Genomic DNA, 5,415 nt, shown 5'->3' with positions numbered 1-5,415 from the left:
TAACAGTGCAGGCAGGATAAGATCCTCCACCTTCTGAACAGCAGGAGCTCTTGCCAGAGCCCCTGAGGGGCAGGGTGGGAGGGGCAAATAAGGAGCAGACCTGGGGAGCAGCAGGGTGCCCCTGCCTCCCAGTCGGCATCTGGTACCAGCCTTTGGGGTAGCTCTGCCCACTGGGCAGCCTTGGCATTCCTTAAATTCCTGGCTCTCATCCTCCCACCGGGGCTCCTGCCCCATGGCCCCTCTCTGCTGGGGCAGCTGGGACTCCTCTCAGCAGACGGACCTGCAGCTCCTCCTTTGCTCTGTTTCTTCCCACTGGGCCCCTCCCCTCGCCTCGCCTCTCCTTTCAGCTCCTGGGATAGCCCAGAGTTTGGAGCCTCCCGCTCTTGTTCAAACCCTCCTGGGCCAACTCAAGGGCACCGTGATGCCCTCTGCTCCCCACAGGATGGGCACTCCCTCCCTCCCACTCCTTGGCCCTCTCCTGGTCTATGGAAACAATTCTTCCCATTGGGCATAAGTTTGCTCCCCATCTCCATGCTCCTGGTAACAAGCTGCCCTGCCTCTGAGCCTCAGAGGAGGTACAGGCAGGCCCAGGCTGGATAATTATCCCAACGTCCTCCTGGTCCCAGAAATTGGGTCAGGGAAGGACATGTGACTCCACAGGGCCAATCAGAGTTCTTCCCTGAGAAGGACACTGGGAGCAGGAAGCTGGCTTCAGTCCCTCTGCAGCTGATAGACTGGGAAGCCGGAGGTTGCAATCCAGACTTTTCTTTATCCTGTAAAGTAGCCCACCTGCAGGAGGTAAGAGTGACACATGCAGACAGTTAGAGGTGGGGGCAGGGCATGAAGACATGATTGATTGTTAGCATTTTTGAACTCTGGATTTAGTCCTGTCTTCATCCCCATACCTCCCAGTTGTATTAGCTAATTTTTATTTTATTCCATTCTCATTCTCATTCCTATTCTATTCTATTCTACACTCAGTGCATTCAACTGGGTTTCCATCACTTGCAATCAAGAGACCTGATGAATGCAGCTGTCACAGAGCTGGAGCTTGGGTGTCCTAGGAAGTGTTGATGGGTAAGTTGGCAGGACTGAGGTAGGACCAGTGCCAGAGAGGATGATGGTCCTCTCTTGGCTGGGTGGGGCTTGGTAAAGGGCAGTCTGACGCAGTAGAAATTTGCCAAGGAATAACCATGCACAAAAGAATTAAACAATAAAACCCCAACAGAGAAGCAAATGTACAGCTTTTAGTTCCAGCTGCAGCCATTGAAGGAATGCATGTCCAGAGGAGAGAAAAGCACACACATCCCCAGGGGGAAAGGCCATCTAAGGGAAGGCGGGGTTCCAGGCGATACTCAACCTGGAGGACACACCTGGGGATGAGGCATAGGAGAGGAACTGGAACAGGAGAAGCAGGGCAAAACGGGCGTGGAGTGTGGGCTCCACTGTCACCAAGAGTCACTGAGGGGGAAGCATCAGTGCACAGCCTGGTGATGCCACTAGTAATTGACATTTAGTAGCCCAAAACTCAGTGGCCCATTTTATTGTACTCCAGGTCCAAGTATCGTACCCTTTTAATACACCTGGCTTTTCCAAGAAGTTTTCTGCCTGGAATGCTGGCTGGGAAAGGGCAGGGAAGCCCTTGCACAACCAGCTCGAGCTGAGTGCCTGGAAATGATGTAAATGTTGGTGGTTTTGTCTAGTTTGGTGTCTTGCCTTAGCCACACCTGAAGTCATTCTTGTAACTCAACGACTTTGCTTCAGACACAGCCAATGAAGAGGGGAAGGGAGAGTGTTTGCAAAGCACCTAGAATGTACCAGGCAAAGTTACATACCTTTACTTCTTTTCATTGATCTTACATCTGTGATCTCATTTAATCCTACAATGACCCCATGGGGGATATGTTATAATTCCTACTTGATAGATGAGAAAAGTGAGGCTCAGGAAGATTAAGTAACTTGCTTAAGGTCTCTGAGCTAGAATGGGGCAGAGTGGGAACTCCAACCCAAATGTGTGTGTTTCTAAACTCTGACCTTTCTCCAACGCCTTGCTTTCTCTGGAGAACTAAACCCTCCCTTGGAAGGACATGATGGAAACTCAACAGCCAACTTGACAGTCAGGAACTGCATAGTCTCCTGTGAATGATTTATGATTACATCAGTGATGAGAGTCTGGGTAAGCCCTAATCCCCGCTCACTAGGGTGCAATGTACGTGGCAGGTCCTGGCTCCATCTTTTAGCAAACATCGTTCCAGAGAGCTAGAGCCCACACCTAACAAGAAATGGCCAACTTCAGCCTCTCAGAATCCAGGCTCTCCAGGGGAAGGAGGGGCTGCTGCAGCACCCGCCCTCCGTCTGTGATGTCTCCCTCACATGGGCTGCTTCGGGCTTCCTCCTGCCCGGTTCTGGCTGGGCAGTGATAATGATGGCGTTGCGCTCCGCTCAGGCCTCCTCTGGAGTGCTTGCAGTGACTCCCTTCCCTGAACAGAAATGTCAGGCTGTGCCTGCTGCAAGGCTTGCCCTTCTACCCACTTCAGTCTGTAGAAATCCTATTCCTCTCCAAGGCATAGGGCCAGTCCCATCTCCCTCACAAAGCCCCTCCTTATGCCTTAACCAGATGCGATTTTTTTTTTTAAACCCCTTTCCCCAGAATCACATCTTGTGATTGACTTGAAGGTTAGCTCCAATAGCAGCTCCTATGAACACATCCACCCTCCAAGAAGACTTCATCTCTCTTCCTCCAGGCCTGCAATATGCAGTTCCTAGAATGTAACCAGGATGAGCTGTGAAAGTGTCAGTTTTTTCTACCAGGGCACCAGAACTCAGGACACCCTGACTTTGCCTAATCAGTGACCTCCCAGGACTGAGATGACAACCCGTGTTTTCCAGAATGATGGTTGATGCCTCGTCTGTGTCTCTTCTCTGAATTTATCTAACATGCCTGGGATTAGAGTCATGGAAGTAGTTCCAGGAATACGATCAAGCCCAGGGCTCCTTGTACCCCCCTGCCCCAGGCACCAGGGACTTCCATGTCCTCTCCAGCATTGTTGCTGTTGAAACTCCTCCAACACCAAGAAGTTCAACCTTGGGTAAATAACCTCTCTTCTCTGAGCCTTAATTTCCTCCACAATAGGATGAATAAGTTGGTCAAAATCATCTCTAAAATCTCTCTTAGCCTAAAAATCCTCCCAGCAGGTTCTCACAACAGCAAACCTATGAATAATGGTGAACAAATTCTCGAATAGTGGAAGCCGAAGCACTGAAACAGGCAATTAAAGCAGAAAGGATCGACTGGGTTGATGAGGATGTTGACAATGATGATAATATTTATCATGATCATTTATTGCGTTGCCATGTTAGGCATTTTGTATATACTTTCTTGGATCTTCCCAATAAACCTTTAAGGGGAGTGTAAAACCCATTTTATAGATGAGGAAACTGAGGTTCAGGGAGCTGATGTGATTTTTCCCAGTGTCCTACCAGCAAGTGGCTAAGAACCTGGAGCTGGATCCCCTGGGTCCCCTCTGGTACTCTTCTGGAACATTCCAGGCAGGCCCAAGTGGCCAGAGCAAGCCCCGCCTGCCTCCCCACTGCCCTCTGCGGCTGTTTTGCATCCTGCCAGATTCCTGAGGTGTCAGGCCTCATTACAGCCCCGTGCCCCAGTGAGTGTGGAGAGGCAGTTGACAGGTATACAATCTGACCGTGGCTCCCTTCAAATCATCAAGTTGTCTTCAGGCAGGAACACGCCGGGAAGCCAGGCAGAGGCCCCTGGCTTGGCTGCATAATCTGATGCACATTAAAAACATCTTTCGGATGCCTTTTCTTGTTGCATGCTCATTCTCACTCTCTGTTTTGTTTTGATTTTTGTCCTCCATCCAACAAAAGCTGATGAAGTACTCAACTCTCTAGGCTGTCTGGTCCAAGCAGGGTCTCACCAACCGAACAGGTATTCAGGGACTACTGACCTTCTCCGTGTTTGGCTGGCATCTGGGTGACAGTGCCTGTGGCACAGGGCCACATCCTAGCAAGGCTGGACAAGAACCCATACTCTGCCTGTCTGTCCAATTCCAGGGAGTGAGTTCAATTTTACCACGACTCTCAACGGAGAGCCTGGACTAATAATAATCGTTGCCGACATCGAGTGAATGCTTGATTTGGGGGCTGATCCCCTTTTTATGTTTGGGGAATTCTCCACCCCAGGATGAGAGTAGGGAGAGAGAGTCAGCTTTCCACCAAGAAGGGAAGAAAGCTCTCCTGGGGCCTTTGCAACCAGGAAGTGGACATGTGACCAGAGCCAGCTAATCCGATGCTCCTGTCCAAAACTGGACTCCGGCCAGAAGCCATGGAAAGTTCCGCTCCACAACTACAAGTGTCCTAGAGTGGCCGGGCCACAGATGGTAGCAACAGGAGTGGGGTGCCTTGGGTTGCAGGTGGCAAACAGGAAGCCTCATCCGCGGGTTCCACAGCATGGCTTGGATTGTGGTTCTGGGCGCTGACTTCTCTCTTGTTCTGGCTTTGTCTGACCCTGGATTTCCAGCCTTCCTAGAGACAATGAGCTGTTATCTTTCTGCTTAAAGCAGCCAAAGGCCACTTTCGTTGTTAATAACTAAGACCTCTGGCTAGAACCCCTGTGATCGCTTGTTTAATTCTCGTATCAATCCTTCAGGTAGCTATTAGCCTCATGTTACAGACGAGGAAATTGAAGCACAGAGGGATTAAGTAATAGGAAGTCACACAGTAAAAAATGGCAGGGACATGGATTCAAACCCAAGTCTGTGGACTTCAGAGCCTGGGCTCTTAACTACTTCAAGAAAGAGCTTTGGCCGGACGTGGCGGCTCATGCCTATAATCCCAGCTACTCAGAAGGCTGGGGGAGGAGGATCACTTGAGCCCACAAGTTCCAGACTGCAGTGAGCTGTGATACAGCCACTGCACTCCAGCCTAAGGGAAAGAGCAAGACTCTGTCTCAAAAAAAAAAAAAAAAAAAAAAAAAAAAAAGCTTACAGTAGACTGGATAATGGCCCTCCAAAGATGCTCATGTTCTAATTCCCAGAACCTGTGAATATGTTACCTTATATGGCAAAGGGGAATTTGGAGATGTGATTAAGTTAAGAATGTTATGATGGGGGATTATCCTGGATTACCTGGGTGGATCCATTGTAATCACAAGAGTCCTTAGAGAAGGAAGATGTAAGGATAGAAGCAGAAGTCAGAGAGGAGAGGAGATGCTACGCTGCTGTTTTGAGTGTAAAAGAAGGAGGCCCCCAGCTAAGGAATGTAGGCAGCCTCAGAAGCTGGCAGAGGCAAGGAAGTGAGCATCCAGAAGAAACCAGCCCCATCAACACCCTGACTTTAGTCCATGAGACTGATTTTGGACAACTGGCCTCTAGAACTGCCACATAAGACATTTTTGTT

The 5,415-nt window shown here is 49.8% G+C and overlaps 1 long non-coding RNA gene across 1 annotated transcript; it reads left to right on the top strand.

Moving 5' to 3' along the window:
- The first annotated feature begins 709 nt into the window (after positions 1-709).
- On the top strand, positions 710-4,898 carry LOC103236974 (uncharacterized). The gene is made up of 3 exons (XR_005240625.2): positions 710-798; positions 982-1,077; positions 2,064-4,898. It is a non-coding gene; the product is annotated as an uncharacterized lncRNA (long non-coding RNA).
- Positions 4,899-5,415: the final 517 nt, after the last annotated feature.

The sequence above is a fragment of the Chlorocebus sabaeus genome, chromosome 1 (assembly GCF_047675955.1).
Source record: "Chlorocebus sabaeus isolate Y175 chromosome 1, mChlSab1.0.hap1, whole genome shotgun sequence".
NCBI lineage: Eukaryota > Metazoa > Chordata > Mammalia > Primates > Cercopithecidae > Chlorocebus > Chlorocebus sabaeus.
The sequence above is the reverse complement of the archived record's forward strand: the minus strand, read 5'-3'. Positions and strand labels throughout refer to the sequence as shown.